This window comes from Saccopteryx bilineata, chromosome X, assembly GCF_036850765.1.
Source record: "Saccopteryx bilineata isolate mSacBil1 chromosome X, mSacBil1_pri_phased_curated, whole genome shotgun sequence".
NCBI classification, from domain to species: domain Eukaryota; kingdom Metazoa; phylum Chordata; class Mammalia; order Chiroptera; family Emballonuridae; genus Saccopteryx; species Saccopteryx bilineata.
The window spans coordinates 134,982,437-135,004,247 of record NC_089502.1 but is presented as its reverse complement, the minus strand read 5'-3'; the positions used below and the strand labels follow the sequence as shown (position 1 = coordinate 135,004,247).

At 41.4% G+C, this 21,811-nt stretch overlaps 1 protein-coding gene across 1 annotated transcript in view; it reads left to right on the top strand.

Moving 5' to 3' along the window:
- The window catches only part of LOC136316917 (sal-like protein 4), a 63,825-nt gene that overhangs the window by 9,467 nt on the left and 32,547 nt on the right, over positions 1–21,811 (top strand). The window contains exon 3 of the mRNA XM_066249279.1: positions 20,676–20,878. The gene's annotated coding sequence lies outside the window, so the exon portion shown is untranslated. The remainder of the gene's footprint in view (positions 1–20,675; positions 20,879–21,811) is intronic.

The following is a 21,811-nucleotide window of genomic DNA, read 5'->3' as shown; positions in this document are numbered from 1 at the left end:
AGGGTAACATGAGAAATGATTGGTGGGATGAGGAGCTACATGGGAATTCTGTACTTGCCACTCAGTTGTCTGGGAATCTAAAACTACTCATAAAAAGAAAAAGTCTGTTAATTAGAGAAGGTCATATTCTCTCCAAGCCTCAGAGGTGAGGAGTTGGACTAAATCTCAGAATGAAATTCTGTCCTTAGAAGTAGAGATGGCTCTGGCCAGATAACTCGGCTGGTTGGAGCAGTGTCCCAAAGCGCAGAGGGTGCCAGTGTGCTCCCGATCAGGGCACACACAGGAGCAGGTCGATGTTCCTGTCTCTCTGTCTTTCTCTCCCCCTTCCTCTCTTGCTAAAATCAATAAGTAATAATAATAAAAAGGAAATAGAGATGAATTTTCTCTTTTGTCTTTCCCAAAAGGTTTTTTTTTATGATTTTAATCTGTCCCCTCCATATGGCTTTCAGTGATCGTATTGATAGATGAGCCAAGTTGTATCACTTGACTCTGGGTATTCTGGCAAAGAATAAACTCATGCAGATAAATCAAAAGTTTTCTTTATCAAGAATTTCTGGTGAGCTTTTAAATAAAACTTTAGGGAAAATATGTTGTATGTCTAACAAATGTTTCCTGTCCATGTTAGTTTGAAAGTCATTTTTTCTGTTTATCTACAATTTTGGCTTCAGTGACCTTGAAAATATGATGACCATTTTAAGTTAGAGTAAATATTCTGACTTTTGGGAGAAGTATTAGATTATATTACAATTTTAGTGAAATTCTTCATTAACCATGCCTTATAACTAAATATTACAATAGTTTAGTCTTAAATGAACATAAAAATTTATATAATAATGTAAAGTCGATAGGACTTACAGGCTTTATTGTGTTATCCTGGTATGAAATAAAGCCACTCTGACTTGTATTCACAGGGTGAGGTACATTTATATAAGCCTTGTGTCCTGTGTTCCCTATAGGTAGTCATAAATGTTTAATGATAATGTTTAAGGAATCAAACTGAGTGAAGAAAGAGGTATAAGAGCTCTAGATTGAAAAACATCAGCAACCACCTTTTTAAAAAACATTTAATCATTTTAGAGATATGAGGGAGGGGGGAGAGAGAGGGAGAGAGTAACAGGGGGAGGAGCAGGAAGCATCAACCCCCACATGTGTCTTGACCAGGCAAGCCCCGGGTTTTGAACCAGAGACATCAGCATTCCAGGTTGATGCTTTATCCACTGTGTCACCACGGGTCAGGCCAGCAGCCATCTTAATGTATACCACAATGCTACTTAAATTGCAAGCATATAAAAATGTTGTAGATGATTCTTATTAAATCATTTAATTCCTAAGAAGTCAGGGCAATTTGAATTGATGGAGTCATGACTTTAAATTTAAATTAATATTGATTTATTTATTAAATATTGCTTTAGTATGGGTATCAGTTTTGATTTTCTGGGGAGTAACTATTAACATTATTTTTTGCTTATGTTGTATTAATTATTCTTTTTTAGTAAAATAATAGGCTTGCCCCATCAAACACTTCACTCCCATTATAGAAAAAAATATATATATTTAGATTGCTTAAAACAGTGGTTTTAAATTTTTTCTTGCCTGCAAGTCACAGTAGCATGTACAATTTATGTTATCCCATCCATCCATCCATCCATCCATCCATCCATCCATCCATCTTGCTATGGTACTATGTTACTGAAATACATTTCTTACAAAGTAGTACCTATACTTGCTATGTGTAATACACTCTGATCTGATCTATTGTGTTCTAGTTCATTAAAATAATGCTGATAATGACCCTCTAATTTGATTTCACTAACGAGCCAAGATCTGTAATTTATTTTATCTATTTTTATTGATTTGAGAGAGAGACAGAGACTAGAAGGGAGAAGAGAGACGAGAAGCATCAGCTCGTAGTTGCTTCACTTCAGTTGTTCATTGATTGCTTCTCAGACGTGCCTTGGTGGGGGAGAGCTCAGGCTGAGCCAGTAACTCCTTGCTCAAGGCAGAGACCTTGGGCTCATGGCGAACATGACAATACCACGCTCAAGCTGGCAAGCCTGTGCTCAAGCCCGCAACCTCGGGGTTTCGCACTGAAAACCTCAGCATTCTGGGGTATCGCACTATTGCCACCATTGGTCAGGCTATAGTTTGTTTAATTTTTAAGACCCATAGTTTAAAGAACTTAGAGAGTTCCAGATGAAATGGAACTCTCTAAGTGGATAGACCAAACTATCATATGCAGTGGATAGACCAAACTATCATATGCAGTCATAAATTAAAAGAAAACTTTTTACCATTTTACTTGTTTCTTTTATGAATAAATTTAAAATTTTACAATTGACATGCCACAGACTGTATTTGGAGAGTGGGATTGAGAGAGCCTTTTATTTTATCTTTCAAATTGTTTAAAAAATAATTTTAACATGTATAACTTTTATAGTAAAAAAGAATCTACCATTATGTAGCCCTTTATTCTAAGGAGCTGACAGCATACATTTATAAAAAGCAATGGATAATCGGACAAGACAAGAATATAAAATTATAGGGTATTAGTTGCATAAATTGTAGATGATCCATGGGATGTACTACACAGCTATTAAAAATTATGTCAGATCTAGCTCAGTGGTTCTCAACCAGGGGGCAGTTTGCCTCTCAGGGAACATTTTGTCTCCAGACAAAATGTCTGAAGACATTTTGGCTTGTCACAACTGGGGGAGGGGAATGCTATTGGCATCCAGTGGGTAGAGATCAGGGATGCTGCTAAACATTCTACAGTGCACAGGACAGCCCCCCACAAAGAGTAATCCCCGAGTGTCAATAGTGCTAAGGTTGAGAAACTCTAGTCTAGCTAAATGACGTATCTATGTGGAAGCATTAGCCTCTTTCCTCATATCAGTAATCTTTTTTTGGGGTAGCATCTTATCTGTCACTCTCTTATACCTGGAATACAGTTATGTTCATGCCTTATTTCACTTTCTAGGTAGAAAGCTCCTTTTTACAGATAGGATACATGCCGGATTCATCTCGATATAACCAGTAACCAGACCACATTGTGTCTTGTAATTACTTAATAAATATTTGTTGTATTATTATGTAAGAAAAAAAGATCATGATACCCTGTAATTATTGAAATGGAAAGACGTCCACAATACATTTAACTGGGATAAAAAACCCAACAGTTTATAAAACGTATGAGTGATCTGCAGATTCAGTGCAATCCCTATCACAATCGTAGGTAACTTCTCTGCAGAAATTGATAAGCTAATCCTCAAATTAGAGTCAAGGGACCCAAAGAAGTCAAAACAATTTTTAACAAAGTTGGAGGATTCACACCGTAGGACTCTGAGAATAAAGCATAGGAGTAAATTTCATGACCTTGGGTTAGACAGTGATTTCTTAGATGTGACACCAGAAGCACAAGTTTCAGAAAAGATAAACTGGGCTTCATCAAAATAAACAAACGTCCATGCTACGAATAAAACCATCAGGAAAGTGACTTGACAACTCAGAGACCAGGAGAACATTTTTGGAAATCATATCTGATAAGGGACTTACATCTAGAATATATAAAGAACTCTTACAATGATAATAAAAGACAAATGACCCAATTTAAAAAATGGCAAAGGATCTGAATAGACATTTCTTCAATGAAAATGTATCAGTGATCAGTGTAGGGGAGGAAACATCTTTCCTTCTACCCTTCTAAATTCTTGGCTTGAGGCCGTGAAACAAAAGACAGATTAACAAGAGGAAAGCATACACATTTATTTAACATAGGTTTTACATGATGCAGGTTCCTTTATAAGGAAATGAAGACCCGGAGAAGCAGTTAAACCTGAGTGCTTTTATGCTAGATTTGATAACGAATATAGAGATATGAAAAATGCGATAGGACCAAAAGGGTGTGAGCTAAGAAGAGCAAACTGGGGTAGTGTGTTCTGAACGCTGTCCCCAATAAGCACATGAAGAGGGATGCATAAATAAAAACCACTTCATGCCCACAAGAAGGGCTGTATTATAAAAGGCAGACATTAAAAAGTGTTGGCAAGGATATTGAGAAACGGGACCCCTCAAACGTTGCTGGTAGGAATTTAAAATAGTACCGTTCCTTTGAAAACAGTTTGGCAGTTCCTCAAAACAAAACAAAACATTAGACACAGAGCTATCACATGAGCCAGCAATTCTGCTAGGTACGTGCACAAGAGAAATGTAAACATGCATTCACTCAGATGGATAGATAAATTGTGGCCTCTCCGTACAGTGGAATAGCATTTGGCAAGGAAAAGAAATGTACTTGGGTGGTGAACACACAATGCGGTGCACAGACAACATGTTGTAGAACTGTGCACCTGAATCCTGTCTAGTTTTATTAACTAGTATCACTGCAATAAGTTTAGTACAGAGGGGAGGAAAAGAAATGAAGTGCTGATGCACACCACAACGTGGACGAATCTGGAAGATATTATGTTAGATGGAAGAAGCCAAGCAGAAAAGCTGTGTGTTGTATGATTTGATTTGTTTATGGGAAATGTCCAGCATAGGCAAATCCGTTAGAGGCACAAAGTAGGTTACTGATTGTAGGGAGCGTTGGGAGGGAAGTGGGAATGCCTGCGAATGCGTCCAGGTTTCTTTGAGGGAGGATGAGATTGTTCTAAAATTAGATTGTGGTACTAGTTGCACAGCCTGTGAATGTACTGAAACCCAGTCAATTGTATATATTTAAATGGACAAATTGTACAGCATGTGAATTGTATCTCAAAGCTATTTTTTAAAAAAGCAAAGAAAAAGCAACATTAAGTCTATTTGCTTCCTGGACTAGAGCGAGCTAAGATAAGTGTGGACTGTTGACCGGACAGCTTGTACCTGGTTTTCAAAAACGTGCTTTGTGAACCCCCTGATTGATGAGTTGCAGCTGCAGTGGAGGTGGGGGGATGTGACTTGGCACTCGCTCTCAGAGACAATGCACCAAGCAGAGTGTGCATGAGGATGCTAAATCCCAGGGGTGGCTGCCCTGCGCTGAAGTGCTCTGCGCTGGTTTCAACTCAGCGCCTGCAACTGAGCATGCTCCCGTGGTGAAGGGACTCTGAAGCTGCTCCTGGCCTTTTGGCCAGACCCCGGGGGAAGCCGCTTTTTGGCCACCTGCACTGCTTAGTGCATGTATTTTAAAGTAAATGATTGTGTATGTGGTGAGGAGGGGAATAACACAATGTGTAGTGTGACCTTATACTTAGCTATGTTAGTAAGGGATTCTCTTTGGGTGACAGGATTCTAGATGATCTTTTCCATTTTTAATTAAAATTTTTTTTATTACCCCAGGGTCTCGAACCTGCGACCTCAGTGTTCCATGTCAATGCTTTATCCACTGCACCACCACAGTCAGACTTCTATTGTTTAGATTCCACATATCAGTGAAATCATACGGTGTTTATCTTTCTCTAACTCATTTCACTAGCATAATACTCTAGATTCACTGCAAGTTCTGTTTTTATATACGTCTCTGTGTTTCCTAATTTTCTTTAACCTGTACAATTTTATTTTTTAAATTTATTTTTAAAAACATTTTTTTAAAACTGGTTTTCTTTTCTTTTTATTCATTTTTTTTTTAGAGAGGAGAGGGAGAGACAGAGAGAGAGGAGAGACAGAGAGAGAGAAGGGGGGAGGAGCTGGAAGCATCAACTCCCATATGTGCCTTGACCAGGCAAGCCCAGGGTTTCGAACCGGCAACCTCAGCATTTCCAGGTCGACGCTTTATCCACTGCGCCACCACAGGTCAGGCCTAAAAACATTTTATTTATTGATTTTAGAGAGAGGAAAGAAAGAGAGAGAGAAGGGGGGGGCGAGAAGCAGTTGCTTCTGATATGTGCCTTGACGGGGCATGCTCGGGGCTTTGAACTGGTGACCTCAGCATTCCAGGTCGATGCTATATCCCCTGTGCCACCCCAGCTCAGGCTGTTTCTTTTTAAATAAAATGATCTGAAAAACAAAAGTCTTTGCATTCCTGGGCTAAATCCTACTTGGTCATGGTGAATAATTCTATTAATGTTGAATTCTATTTGCTATTATTTTATGTATTGTTTTCCATCTAGCACCTTGGTTTTCTCTTTTCTCCCACTATATTCTTTAAGATTGGATTTCAGGGTTGTATTGTCCTCATAAAATGAATTAGAGAGTTTTCCGTGCCTTTGTATAATATGGAGCCATTAGTTGAGGGGAGGCCCCACCCACCGCCACTGGTCTCTGGTTTTATTGTGGAAGTCTGACATCCTCCAGCACGGTGAGTGGGGACATGGGGAATTCACTTTGGGGATCCGACACCAGGCAAGCTGACCTTGGGTGCCAGCTGTACAGAGGAGTGCTCGGAACGGCCCCATGCCTGGCACCCAGAAATAGGTACCCCTTCATCCCTCGACAAGTCGAGTCTCAGTTGAGTGGATTGTGCGCCCTCCCCCCACCCACACTAGGGAGCCACGGGTCCCAATTTGTTTGTTGCCAGCTGTCACTGAGAGCGCCTGGAATCATTCATCGAATAATCCTACTTGTCCCTCCTCACTTTGAAGCAGTTATATAGTATTGTCCTTTGTTTAAACAGGGAGTGGCTCAGAAATGTGGGTAGTTCAAAAAAATACTGAGATTCAGGAATGATATGATTATGCTATCAGATCATCTCAAACAGCTTTTCCTTAGTAGACTCTAGAGACTTCAAAATGCATACATGTGTGTTTTGTGGTACTTTTTCTAGTGGTCCAATTACTGAAGCTTTCTCTACTATCCCTTTGAGAAAATGTGCTGCTACACCCCAGACACAGACTAGTTTTCATGTCTAGCCACAGGGGGACGCACAAACACATTTATCAAGTGCAGTTTGGTTTAAAAGGTTTGGGATGGTCCTTCCTTGGGTTTGAGGAAAACACCCCCGAGCAGTTGTACTCCTGTTTGTGTAGAGCAGCACTGATAGAACTTTCTGCCATGCGGAAGTGTTCTGTACCTCTGCTGCCCTGCTGGAGGGCCACGTGTGGATCTTGAACCCTTGAGATGTGGCTAATGTCACTGAGGAAAATAGTTTTAAATTTTAATCTAATTATATATTTCAGTAGCTACATGTGGCTAGTGGCTGCCATTTTGGACTGTGGAAAGTCTAGAGCGCTCGACTATAGGAATACAGATTTTTCTGAATGGCTTTATGGTATTGGCATTTAAAGAACTTTGGATCTAACCACAATACTAACAAGTCAAGGAAACCAACACTGTTGTTCTTCTATCAGCCAGCTACTGTGGCGAGCCTGCTTAGAGATCCATCTCACTTGGCCCTCACTGGCACCTGAGAGATGGATATTAGTGTGTCCATTTTGTGAATGAAGAAGCAGACTCCAGAGCGGTGAAGTAACTGGCCCAAAGTTATCGAGATAGTCGTTGAGCCAGATATACCCATCTAATATGTTTTGGAGAACCGAGATGATAAATATATCATCTAGTCACTATTATAGACACTGCAAATCTGTAATAGGAACCAATGCTTGAAATGGCGGCCTTTTTAGTGAATGCTAGCATTCTGGCCTACATAACATTTTATGATTTATCTGAGGATGATTCACACATTTGTGCACATCATGTTCTCAGAATTGAAAGGAAGCTCCAGGCTACCTCTGAGCCCTAGCTCTGATGTATGACATTCTCTATCACCGTGAGATCTAATCTACGCAGGTGGGTAACTGGGTCCCATCTCCGTCACTAGCCAGGCCTATGACCTTAAGTAGACAGTTTGTCCTTCCAGAGCTAGAATTTCCTTATTGCTCAAACAGTGCTTTTAGCCTAGGGGATCTCCAAGGGCTAATTCATATTTCACTGATTCGGAGACTCACATTTTTCACATTTTAACATCAGGTTTCTTCTGATGGCCAATGATACCTCATAGTGTAGTTGTCAGCATTTTTTTCTTAGTTTTTTTTAAATTTTTTATTAATTTTAATGGGATGACATTGATAAATCTTAGGTTTTTTTGCATGTAAAATAATGATGTATCATAATCATTATCCCTAGACCAGGTGTGTAATTCTAGACTGCCAGTGAAATATGGTGTGTGTAATTTTAGACTCCCAGTGAAATATTTATCTTTATTTTAATATACACTTTGAAATCCCCCCAGTGGCAAAGACAACTTGACCTTCTATTGTGATTCTAAATTCAGTTTAGATTATTAAATTGCACATGTCATAATGGGTGCTTCATTGAGTGGGCAAGTCATGGCTTGTAACATACAAATTCAAAAATCTCTGCTGCATAGAACTGAAGATCAGTAAGATGAATGTTAGGCAAAGTTAGAGGTTGGGCGCATTTTTGTTTGTCTTGCCAGTTTCCTGTCCTTTTTCTTTATTTCTCTTCTTCAGGTGCTTAAAGCTCTGTGCATCATCTCCTCTGTGATGCCCTGTATCCTTTCACCCCTCCCTAGGCCCCATCTCTATCAGCTACACTTGAGAGTGAATTAATTATGGGCATATTTTCTCATGAAGATTTATGCCCGAGGAAACCATTCGTACCACTGGTGTGTTGTTGATATATACTTAATCACTGGCTCTCTCTCTGGGGAAGGGGGTGGAGGAAGGCTGATTTGTAGCAGTTGCCAATTTCTGTGGGATAAGTACTCCCACGGAGGCTGATTTTAAGCTACCAATATGACGTCAACCACTTGGTAAAATTCCTGAAAATTTGACAGCTTTCAGGAGCCAGCATGACCCTGCTTTGGCATACTGGTCCGCCACAATCTTGTAATCAGGATAAAAGCCAACTTCTCCAACTTGATATTTAAGGGCAGGGGATGACCCAAGTCTCATGGCTCACAACATTATGCAGTTTGGGGGCCCTCTTTAAGAACAGTCATACTCACTTAATACAACATGATATACCAAATAATACAAAAATGAATAATTATGTGGAATAAGAAAAGAAATAGTAACAAATTATAAATGTTAAAAAGCTGACAAGTATCAGAAACAAGACAAAATTTGAAAAAAATTACATAATATGATTGGAAAAACTTTCCATAGGTTTGCTTCTTGATCTGAACATTTTCAGCCTTGTTTTCTGTCCACTACCCACACATTCTGGTGCCAGGTGCCCTAAGACATGATCATACTGCCATATGCCCACTGGCAGTGGGCCACAGGCACATTCCTGGGAGCCATTCCTACTTGGGATGGCTGTCAGTGACCTAACCATTTATGGAGTGATTAGAAACCATGTAAGGATATCTGAATCCTAGCAAAATGCATCTCCCACTCAACTTCCCTTAGCTGTGCCCCCCAAATGCCTATGGCCACTCCAGTGCCACTGAGCATAAGAGGAAGTGTATCAGTCAGGGTCCATCAGATAAGCAGAACTGCCATGTGTGGTGGAGAGGAAGGGACTCGATGTGATTAGGGGTCTTCAAACTTTTTATAAAAACCGCCCACTTTTGCAGTGCTGGTAGACCTGGTCCCTACCGCCCATTAGTGGGCGTTCCAGCTTTCATGATGGGCCAATCGCGGCGCTGTTTGGTTGCATGGTAGGGACCTGATTGACCAGCACTGCAAAAGTGGGCGGTTTTTATAAAAAGTTTGACGACCCCAGGGGGCTGGTGGCCGAGTCTGGGGGCTGCTGCCTTTGTGTCCATTGTTGGGTGGAAGTCACCATAGGTAAGCGGGGCCAGCATTTGGGATGGAGAGCTGAATACATTTTTTTAAAGTTTATTTTAGAGAGAGAGAAAGAAAGACAGGAGGGGAGAGAGATGAGAAGCATCAACTCGTGGTTGTGGCATTTTAGTTGTCCATTGATTGCTGATATCTGCCTTGACGGGGGAGGAGGGACTCCAGCTGATCCAGTGACCCCTTGCTGAAGCCAGCGACCTTTGGGCTCAAGCCAGAGACCATGGGGGCATGTCTGTGATCCCACACTCAAGCCAGTGACCCCGTACTCAAGCTGGTGAGCCTGCGCTCAAGCCGAATGAGTCTGCGCTCAAGTCCACGAGCCCATTCTCAGGCTGGCGACCTCGGGTTTCCAACTGGGGACCACAGCATTCTGGGTTGACTCTCTATCCACTGTGTCACCGCAGGTCAGCCTCACATCGTTTTCTTTATTTCTCTTGTTCAGGAACTCTCTGTCCTTCTGTGATGCCCTCCATCCTTACCCCCTCTGAAATCCCTGTCTCTGTCAGTTGACACTTGACGGTAAATTATGGAAGAGGTGAATGTGGTAGCAGCCGAAGGAACTCAGGCCTGAGTGCTGTGCTGCCCAGTGCCATTCACGTGGGGGGTCAGGTCAGTGACACTACCGCGTGTGAGCTGCCACAGTGCCTGGCACCCTGGACTGACCTTCAAAACTTGAAAAATAGGACCACTGTTTCACATCTGTCTCCACAGAAGGTCTCTAGTGGCCAGTGCTAACCTGGAACCATACAGGGAAGAGATAGGTACATAGTCCCAGTTTAGCCAAGTTGATGCAGGACAAAGCCACTACAGGAAGTATGAGGGAGGTGATACTGGAATGGAAAGAGGTGGTGTTTTTCAATGATTGCAGCTTAAGCATTTTACTTTTGCAAATTTAAACATATGGCCATGTAAACACATTGCTAGGACCTTTCCTTAAGCTCCATTAACTTCCTGATAAATCCATCCTGTTAGTAGCATTTAGTTCCAACCCACCTCTCAACCTTATCTGATCGTCCCCCCTCTCCGGTATGTGTGCACGCGCGCATACACGCATGTCCCCCCCCTCTCTCTTTCTCTCTCTCTCTCTCTCTCTCTCACACACACACACACACACTGAGCTGTATGTGTCAGGCATGTTCTAGGCACTAGGGATGCAGAAGTGAGCAGGACTGACAAAAGCTCCTCAGCTGGTGGAGCCTACATTCCAGTGGGGGTGGAGGAGATAAAACAAAGGGACACATTTGTAATAGTTAAAAGTGCTCTGGAGAAAACAGAGCAGAGGAGGGAGCTAGGGAGGAGGAGTGCGCAGGGAAGAACTTGGGGGCGGTCAGGGACAGCCTCCCGGAGGGCGCTCAGCACAAATCTGAAGGACGGGAGGAAGGAGCTGCGGCGCTATCAAGGAGGACAAGGACTAGGACGTAATGTCCCAGGCCAGGGAATTGGCATCAAGTCCCCGGCCTGGTGGGTCGAGCTTGCCCTTTTCTAGCAGAACAGCTCAGTGATCTATGGCTAATGGTGGGAGAAGAAGACAGAAACAGGTGGGGGTGGCTCTGGCAGGCATGGCCTTCGGGGTCCACTGAGGAGGCCTACACAGTACTCCTGACCAGAACCTTCTGCTCTGAGCACTAGTGACATTTTGCCCAACCCGCCCTTTCCCACCTGCTTTGCTTTTATTGTTTTTATCCTCATCCACCCAGATTGCGCTTCCTGCTTCCTCTTCTCATTTAGCTTTGATGTCAGAATTTGACTTCAGTTTTGTTTTCCAAATTTAATAACATAATTTTAAGTTTGCAAGATTGCCTCCTGAACCTTATGAGAGATGGCAGATACATTATAAATTGCTTATGTGACAAGGTGACTAGTCACTTCTTATCAGGGGTTGGACTACCACTTGGCTGTCCTGGGAGTGTCTCTTTACATTTTGGGCCCTAAGCACATTGCTCACTCCATTTTTGTCCTGGCCCTGCAAGCTCCCCCAAATGATACTACAAAGGAGTAATTAGAAAGTTTACAGGGGAGAAGCCTGGCAGATAGCAGCCCCTCCCTTACCCACTTCTCAAAGCCATCTCACCAGGAATGGGAGAATCTGACTTCGTGACCCTCTTAAGGTGGTACTCGAAGAAGCACACAAGTTCTCATGTGGTGTCCCCATCCAAAAATGTAGAAAGCTCAGTCTACTCATTAGAAAACATCAGACAAACCCAGACTGAGGGACCTTCTAGAACAAAACTGGCCTACACTCGTCACAACTGGCAATGTCAAGAAAGACAAAGAAGGCCGAGGAACTGTTTCAGATGAAAGGAGACTGGAGAGACATGACAACTAACTGCCACATGTAGTACTTTTGCTTGGATCCGGGACTGGAAAATGCTAGAAATGATACTATTGGGACAGTGGGGAAAATCTGAATATGAACTGTAGGTTGGACATTATATCAACATTAAATTTCCTGCTTCTTGTGATTGAACTGTGGTTATGTAAGATAATGTTTTTGTTCTTGGGAAATATACTCAGAAGTATTCAGAGGGTAAAGAGGTATGAATAACTTACTCCCAGAAGGATCAGAACTAAATCTATGTATCTATCTGTCTGTCTGTTTATCTATTGAGATACTGATAAAGCAAAGGTGGTAAAATGTTAACAAGTGATGAATTTGGGTGCAGAGGATATGCAAGACTTTTTGTAATATTTTTGCAGCTGTTCTGTGAGTTTAAAATTATTTCACAATAAGCATTTCTTAAAAGGCAGCTACAATTTTAGAGTTCTGCATAAGAGGAGTGGAAATTGGAATTATTTTTTATATCAGGCATCTCCTTTGCTTTCAGAATAAACAGAAGTGTTATCAAATAGTCATCTTTCTGCAACAACAGGGCGGGTAAATCATTAACTTTCTATAGCTTTGAACTTGCAGTTTCCATTTGCATCTTAACTTCACTAGTTCTGTTCGAGTGGGCAATTAATAAGGTACAAATAGTTTTGAGTTAAAATGACTACCTTTTTATCTTTAATTGCTTGAACAGACAGAAATGCACAAGGAGAATTACTTTCTGTAAGAATAGCATGTTATTAAAAAGCCAAGTGCTGGGCCAGGTGGGTACTGGACCAGGGGGAACATTTTGTGAAGTATATGTATGACTCTCTATCATGCTGTATACCTGAAACCAATACAAAATAATATTGAAAGTGAATTGTGAATTTTAAAAAGTAAATAGAGTGAAAATAAAGAGAAAAACCATAACAAAACAAAGTGCCTTCGTAAACAGGCACTGTGTATCCTCCGTACACAGCATTGCATACCATTTAGCATAGGGTTTTGGATACAACTAGTCTGCCAGGTCTCAATTTTGGTTGCACATTGGAACAAAAATTCTGGGGAATTTAAAAAATGCTGATCTCACCCCAAATTTTAACGTAATTGGCCTGTGCTGCAATCTTTAAAAGCATCCTGGATGATGCTTAACAAGGGGAAGAACTGATCTGGAGTCCTTTTCTTTTTCGGATTAATCAGAAGAGATGCTACAGGGCAGAGGTGACTCAGCCTGGGAAGACAGTGTCCTGGGTTGGGGACATGATCAGTAGAAATAATCTGTCCTTCCTCTCAACTCCTATAGAATTTTCCTTTCAGGTTTACTTTATATATATATGTGTGTGTGTGTGTGTGTGTGTGTGTGTGTGTGTATTTTACTTTCAATTATAGTTATTTCTATTCCTCTTTTCTTCCCTGCTAGACTTCAGACTGCTGGAGCACAGGATGCAAGGGAAAATGACTGTATTATTGTCAGGTTGAGAGAACAGGACCACTGTGCTGTGCTCTTAGAAGGACAGAGACGGGCCTTTTGCCCTTTCCCTAGTGCTAACTAGCAGATGGCAGCGTTCACATTTGTGTTGAAGAAATGCTAAACTATTTGGAATTTAGTACGATCTCACACAGTAAAACTATCTGTGTAGAAAAAGTACTGGAAGGAAACAAACCAAAGTGTTCACAGTGGTTGTCTCTGGTCCATATGCTGATGGATGACTTTTTTCCCTGTATTTTACATGCATCTGTATTAATTTGAAAGCTATTAAGAATAGGAATTGAACACATGAAATATTTGTTAATCAATAAATTCACCACGATTACTTGAAAGAATAACACTAAAATTTTTATTGGTCACCTTTGGTGAATATTAGGAAATCAAATGATTATTTTTAAATCTGGTAAGTAAAGGGAAAAAATCAATCATTTATCCAGCTTTCTCCCAGAATAACTCAATAAACTGTATCTCAGAATACTGGATTTTGTCTGTCCATTCACTGGTTGGTGGATATTTGGGTTATTTCCAATTTTTGGCTATTATGAATAATGCTGCTATCAACTTTTGAATACAAGTCTTGGTATAGGCATGTTTTCATTTCTCTTGGGTACTCACTTAGGAGTAGAATTGCTGGGTCATATAGCAAGTTTATGTTAACTTTTTAATAAACTGCCAAACTTTTCCAAAGCAGCTGCACCATTTTATATTCCCACCAGCAATCTGTTGGGATTCCATGTTCTGGCCAACATGTCATAGTCTGTTTTAATATAGCCATTCTTATGGGTGTGAAGTGGTATGCTCTTATGATTTTAATTTGCATTTCTCTAATGATGTTGAGCATCTCTTCACGTGCTTATTGGCCATTCATTTATCTCCTTTGGTGAAATGTCTATTCAGATGTTCTGCCCATTTTTAAATTGGGCTATTTGATTTATTATTGAGCTGTGTTATTTATATATTCTAGATACAGAATTCTTTATCTGATACATTATTCACTAGCATTTTCTCTCAATTTGATGGCCTGTTCCTGACTGTCTTTTGTATAGGCAGTGCTCCATAAGAATATATTAAATGAATGGGTTAGCTATAATTAGGGCTGTTCCACCAGGATGATCCATTTCATGGCCACAGGCTGTGCCTCTGTTTTGCTTCTTACTTTAGTAAAATTTTATTTAGGATTTAGCAGGTGTGTTCATAAGTGATATTGCCTGGTAATTAAAAAAATGTATTGAGTTTTAGAGAGAGAGAGAGAGAGAGAGAGAGAGGAACAGCAGGGAGCATCAACTCATAGCAGTTGCTTCCTGTATGTGCCTGAACCAGGCAAGCCTGGGTTTCGAATAGACCACCTCAGCTTTCCAGGCCGATGCTGTATCCATGGCGCCACCACAGGTCAGGCATTGGCTGGTAATTTTTATTTTTCAGGCCTGTATCAACCAGGGTCAGATAGAAACTACATCAGATATTTAGACAAAAGACAAATACTACCTGATCTCACATGTGGAATGTAAAATAGTCAAGCACCTAAAATCAGAGAGTAGAATGCTGGTTGCCAGGGCCGGGCAGAGGGGGACATGGGACAGTGTTGGTCAAAGCATACCAGTTTCAGTGATGCAAAACAAGTTCTGAAGGGAAATAGAGGTCACTTGGAGGAGCCTCTCTCATGTATGGAATCCAAATTGTGTTGTCTTATATAATAAGACAAAAGAAAGCTTCTATACAATTCGTTCGTTTTCTTGAAAAATTGCAATTACCCCTTTAGCTTTAAAATAACCCAGTGAAATCACTGTTAAAGGGACATCTTATACCTTGTACTGAGTTCTAAAATAAACAATAGATTCTAATATAAAAAGAATTTCATATAAAGAATCACTTAATCCTATGAAAGGATAAAAAGAACTCGAAGATGTTGTGGCTGAGTAAACAAAAGGAAGAGGTTGAAATGATTAAAAGTTGGAAGCTTATATGAGAGGACTGGGACCCAGACCTCAGGGGAGGGGTGCTTCCCCCAGGGGCTGCTCTCTCTGGGCTTGAGGTGCAGAGACAACGAAGCTGGCACAGCAGATGCTGGATTCGCGGCTGCTGTGGGCAGGGGCTGCTGCTGTCGAGGTGGAAGGATCCGACAGAGAGAGAGCAGCACATCTCTTCTTCCTGTCCCAACCTTTCCGTCTCTCGCTGCAGCTCCCTCTCCTGGCAGAGAGGTGGTTTGCAGAGTTCCAAGTTCTGGCATCATCAGCCAGAATGTAAGACTGATTTAGCACTAGTGACAAGAACTGTTTGACAAAAGGTCATAGAAAAATAAGGTAATCTTTTCCTACATTTACCATAAATTCTTACAATTTATATAGCCCTAATTCCTCCCCTTATCTGTGTAGCTTCGATGAGTTTTTTTTAAAGTTTCCATTCCTTTCTTTTACTCACCTATAAGAGAGCAGTAATCCTGTACCTACTTCATAGTGTTATTATCCAAAAATTTCAAATAAATTCTTTAAGAAACAAAGTTCTGGATGCTTTTATTTTTGGAAAGTCTTATAATACAAATTTTCCTCTTTTTTCTCTCTTTTTCATTCTTAATTTGTTATATCATTTTGGGTCACATTTCTTTTCATCAAGAACCATCTTGTGTGAAACTTCACATTTGTGACAGCATGGATGGACCTAGAGGGTATTATGCTGAATGAAATAAGTCAGAGAAAGACAAGTACCATATATTTTTACTTATAAATTGAGTATAATGAACAAAAAAATTAACAAATAAAATAGAAACAGACTCATAGATATGGAGAACACACTAACATTGTCAGAGGGGAGGAGGTTGAGTGGATGGGTAAAAAAAGGTAAAGGGATTAACAAGTACAGATTGGTTATTACAAAATAGTCACAGAGATACAGATTACAGCATAGGCAGTATAGTCAATGGTGTTGTGGTAATTATGTATAAGGCCAGGTTGGGGACTTTAAACATTGGTGAATTGCTCTGTAAAGTAAATGATTTTCTAAACGCTATGTTGTACATCTGAAGCTAATGCAGAATAACAGTGAATGTCAACTGTAATTGAAAGATAAAGTAAGTATGACCCTGGACAGGTAGCTCAGTAGGTTAGAGCATCATGTTGCAGGTTCAATCCCTGGCCTGGTCAGAGCACATATAAGAGTCAACCAATGCCTGACCGGACGGTGACACAGTGGATAGAACATCGGACTGGGATGCGGAGGACCCAAGTTCAAGACCCTGAGGTCGTGCCAGCTTGAGCCCAAGGTCACTGACTCGAGCAGGGGGTCACTCAGTCTGCTGCAGCCCCGGATCAAGGCACATATGAGAAGGCAATCAATGAACAACTAAGGTGCCACAACAAAGAATTGATGCTTCTCATCTCTCTCCCTTCCTGTTTGTCCCTCTCTCTGTCACAAAATAAACAAAATTAAAATGCTTAAAAAAAGTCAATCAATGAATGCATAAATAAGTGGAACAACAAATCAATGTTTCTTTCTCTTTGTTTCTCTTCCTTCCTTCCTCTCTCTCTAAATATCAATAAATAAAAATTTCAAAACATAAATGAAAATAAAATTTAAAAAGGAAGACTAAGCACATCTCAAACTTAGCATGTTCAGAACTATTTTTTTTTTTTTTTGGAATTTTTCCATTGATTTGAGAGAGAGAGAGAGAGTCATGAACCCGGTGTTCCATTTAGTTGTGCACTCATCGGTTGCTTCTCCTATGTGCCCCGACTGGGGCTCGAGCCAGTGACCTCTAGGGTGGAGCTGGTGACCCCGGGATCAGTGAATTCAGGATCATCGACCCCAAGCTCGAACTGGAGACCTTGGCACCTTAGGGTGGCACTCTATCCACTGCACCACCAGCCAGCACACACTTAAAAATTTTTTTCCACTGAGTGGGGGGAATGAAATAATTGTGAGAGGAGGCTGACCAGAATTATCTACTCAAGTTTCCTTTACTGTCAAATGAATAAAGGAACATGAAGATTGTTAAAATATTTAGGAGACATGTGGAACTATTGAGGAGCATGGGCGGGATCAGGGGAACTAGTTACCCAACTACTCTGGTAGCTCCAATGAGATGGCTGTGGTTTGGGTTGGGGCGGCAGCAGTAGAGATGTGAAAAGTCATTGTATCTGAGATATATGAGAAAGATCTTGAAATGATGTATTCTCGTTCTTGCTACTTCATTTTAGTTTTGTTCTTTGAATCCCATCTACCCTGCCCCAAAATTCTTTTTACATTCTTTTTTAAAAAAGATTTTATTTATTGGTTTTAGAGAGAATAGAGAGAAAGGCGGGGGTGGGGTGGGAGGAAGCAACTCGTTGTCATTGCTTCTCATGTGTGCCTTGACTAGGCCAGGGTTTCAGACCAGCGACCTCAGCATTCAGGTCAACGCTCTATCTACTGTGCCACCACAGGCCAGGCCAAGCAGGTTTCTGAAAGCCTCTAAGGCAGGGGTCTCAAACTCAACTCAGCATGTGGGCCGCAGAGCAAGATCACAGCCGTTCGGAGGGCCGCACTAGGTCTACAAAAGGCAACTGTTACGCAACACTTTTCTCACTGCAGTTGAAAACAAAAAAAAAATCAGTACAACAAGCACAATCGTCCATGCAGTTTACTCAGTGTCACAAAACGACCAGAAACTGTAGTTCGCATCACAACTGCTGTTAACTAAGCTAATATCTAGCTAGGATGCTAGAGAAATGAAAAATACAAGTAGGCCCCTAGGCTTACTTAATTTTATCCAAAATATTTTGAACTTCGTGGATTAGTCTGCGGGCCGCACAAAATTGTTCGACGGGCCACGAGTTTGAGACCCCTGCTCTAAGGTTTCAGGTTCTCATCTTGTACATTGCGAAAATACGGTGTGTCTGTAAAGTCATGGTGCACTTTTGACTGGTCACAGGAAAGCAACAAAAGACGATAGAAATGTGAAATCTGCACCAAATAAAAGGAAAGCCCTCCCAGTCTGTAGGATGATGTGGCAGCATGTGCGCATGCGCAGAGGATGACGTAACACCGTGTACACAGCGGAGCAGCCCATGGCCATGCCAGTCGAGATGTGGATGGTACAGAAGAAAGTTCAGTGTGTTCTGTGGCTCGCTAAATTCGAATCCGTGACCAAAATGCAACGTGAATATCGGCGCATTTATAACGAAGCGCCACCACATAGGAATAACACTACTCGGTGGGATAAGCAGTTGAACGAAACCGGCAGTTTGGTGGAGAAACCCCGTTCTGGTAGGCCATCAGTCAGTGACGAGTCTGTAGAGGCTATACGGGATAGCTACCTAAGGAGCCCTAAAAAATCTGTGTGTGAGCCCACATCGAACTGCACTGAATAGGTATGAAACTGGGAGAGTTTTCCTTTTATCTGGTGCAGATTTCACATTTCTATCATCTTTTGTTGCTTTCCTGTGACCTGTCAAAAGTGCACCATGACTTTATGGACACACTGTACTATGGTAGACATTCCCTGGTGATGCTGCCAGAGTCTTTGCTTGACTAAACTTTAGTCAGGCTCCTGGACCTTCTCCTAGACCCATTTGTGCACTTCCTTGTAAAACCCAGTTATAGCAAGAACCTTGCTAAGTCAGTTTAAGGGGAACATCCCATCCTCCACATTGGATCCCCCTCAATATCTAATCAGGTTCTGCATCTTGCGCCATCCCTGAGGTGATGTCTGGTCACCCTGGTTTGTCTTCAGCAAGGAATCCTGTTGGGTCAGTTTAACCGAATGCCCGGTGTTTCCTCTTAGTAATTTTCTGTCCACTGCCGCCCACCTCTCCCTCACTCCTTGGCTATAGATTCCCACTTGCCTATGCTGTATTCAGAATTGAGCCCCAGTCTATACTGAGGTCTCTATTGCAGTAGTCTTGAATAAAATCTGTAACTGCTATTCAGCTCTGGTTTTTCGTTAACAATGCCAACGGGTAACATGGGGGAAGTTTAGGCCTCCTACAGATAATCTTCGCCTGGTTAGGCCCAGTCGTAAGGAGATAAGGGCAGCTGACATCTCAGTATTTGTAAATCGCTGTGCAAACACAGATTCCAACAGATATGAAAGCAGCTATTGTGTGGGTTATATAAAGTTATTTTGAGAAATCAATGAGCCCAATGCTGTGATAGGCACTGAGAAATGTAACTTTCCAACTGTTCAATCTTATTAATTATTGAAGAAATAATTAAAATAGAAACCAAAATTCATTTCTCACCCAAATTAATGAAGATGGAAAACAAAACAAAATTAATAACAAAAACTCCATGGGGCCTTTGAGGCTTTGGTGAAATGGATGCTCAGACAGTGTTGATGGTTGTATAAATCGGTATGAAATATTTAAAAAAAAAGATTTTATTGATTCACTTTAGAGAGGAGAGAGAGAGAGAGAAAGGGAGAGGAGAAAGAAGCATCAACTCCCCCATATGTGCCTTGACCAGGCAAGCCCAGATTTAAAACGGCAGCCTCAGCGTTCCAGGTTAACACTTTATCCACTGCGCCACCACAAGCTGGGTAGTATGAAATCCTTTGCAAGAGTTGTCAATGTGTATTGACTCTAAAAGATATTCATATCCTTTGATCTATTTACTTAATGTGAACATTCTAAGGAAATAATCCTAAATATGAAAAGACCTTTATGCTTATGCGGGTTTATTGCAGTATATACCTAATCACCCAACAACAGTTAAAAAATTGTGATTCATTCACTGGATGAACTATTATCCAGCTATTAAAGATGGTAGTTTTGAAGAGCAAAAAAATGAAAAAAAAATTTAAAGTACAATTTACAAAGTACAATGTGGCCCTGGCCGGTTAGCTCAGTGAGGTAGAATATTGTTCGGAAATGCCAAGGTCGAGGGTTCTATCCCTGCTCAGAGCACATATGGGAAGCGAGTAATGAATGCACAACTAAGTGGAACAACAAATGAATGCTTCTCTCTCTTTCTCTCTCTTTCCCCTGCCCCCCATCTCCGTTTCACTTTCTCTGAATTTCAGCTTGTGGTTGGTTTTTACAAGGCTAACATTTTCTTTGGTGACAGTTTTTAAAACATAAGCCAGCAGAATTGGGTAACTCCCCTTTTCCATAGAACATTTAAGAAACTTTGTAAAAGTCAATTTCAGTTGGACAATGAAGATCAAGTAATGTGATCTGGAAGTTGTTCTTTGTTTTGCTATATTGTTTCTTTCTTTGTTTTTAACTTCTAGACCCACACTGATATTTCCCAGCATCCTCAGAACACCTGAAGATGTTTTCTTTAAAACTATCTTTTTGTAACGAAGTTCTTGCCCTGTTTTATGCTGCGTATTCAACCGAAAGATAACTGCTAAGACAGCCTCCTCATTCCTCTCTTACTGCCAGCCAGCCAGGTCCTGCGTTCTCAGATCCAGTGTCGAGGCTCCAGAAGGAGGTAAGAGCTTTTCTATTTTCATGCACGTTGCTAGAGGGCCAGGGAGTGGAGGGGAGAATTGGAACGGATTTGGCCAAACCCAGAGGGATAGCTGGCTTCTTGGAGCGTGGGAAGCAGGGTGGCTTCAGGAATGAGGGACCAGTGTAGGCGCACAGGGCCCTGTGCCTGATTTAATGCTCTGCTGTTACTCTTGAGGGTCTTCATAATTTTTGAACAAGGGGCCGTATGTTTTTATTTTGTACTGGGTCCCACAAATTGTGTAGCCAGTCCTGCTGGGACGACCAAGGGGTAAGGGACCACAGCGGTGGGGACTTTCTCCTTCTCCGACAGGGAGGCCACAGGAATATTTGAAGACAGACTGGGGTGTACCTTAGGAGTCACTGTGAGGATTCTTGAAGCTGAGCTTGGCAAGGAATAGATGAATCTAACAGAGAACCTACCTTACCCCCCCCCCCCATCGCTTTCATAGAGACATAGAATCTTGGAATCTTGGGTGGTGGCTACCGTAGACTGAAAATAAGTCTTTTCCCAAATGTCCTGGATTTCATGAGCCTCAGAGTTCAAGTCTGAGCTACAGGAGGGTCTCCTTTCCAAATGACAGGTTCAGGCTGAGGTTGGAGGGATGCATCTTTAAGCCAAGGAATGCTAAGGACTGCCTGCAGCCACTAGAAGCTGGCAGAGAGGATGCAACCCTGACAATAGGCTGGTTTGGGACTTCTGGTCTCCAGAACTATTAGAGGATCAATTTCCATGGATTTAAACTGCCACTTTTTTTTCAGTTACAGTTTACTTTCAATGTTCTTTTGTACTGGCTCCAGGCGTACTGCATTTTAGGTATGTACTGGAACATTTTTACCCATTGTCTGCTGAGGGGCACTTGGGCTGCTTCCACACCTTGGCTATTTAAAGAATGTTGCAGTGAACGTAGGGGTG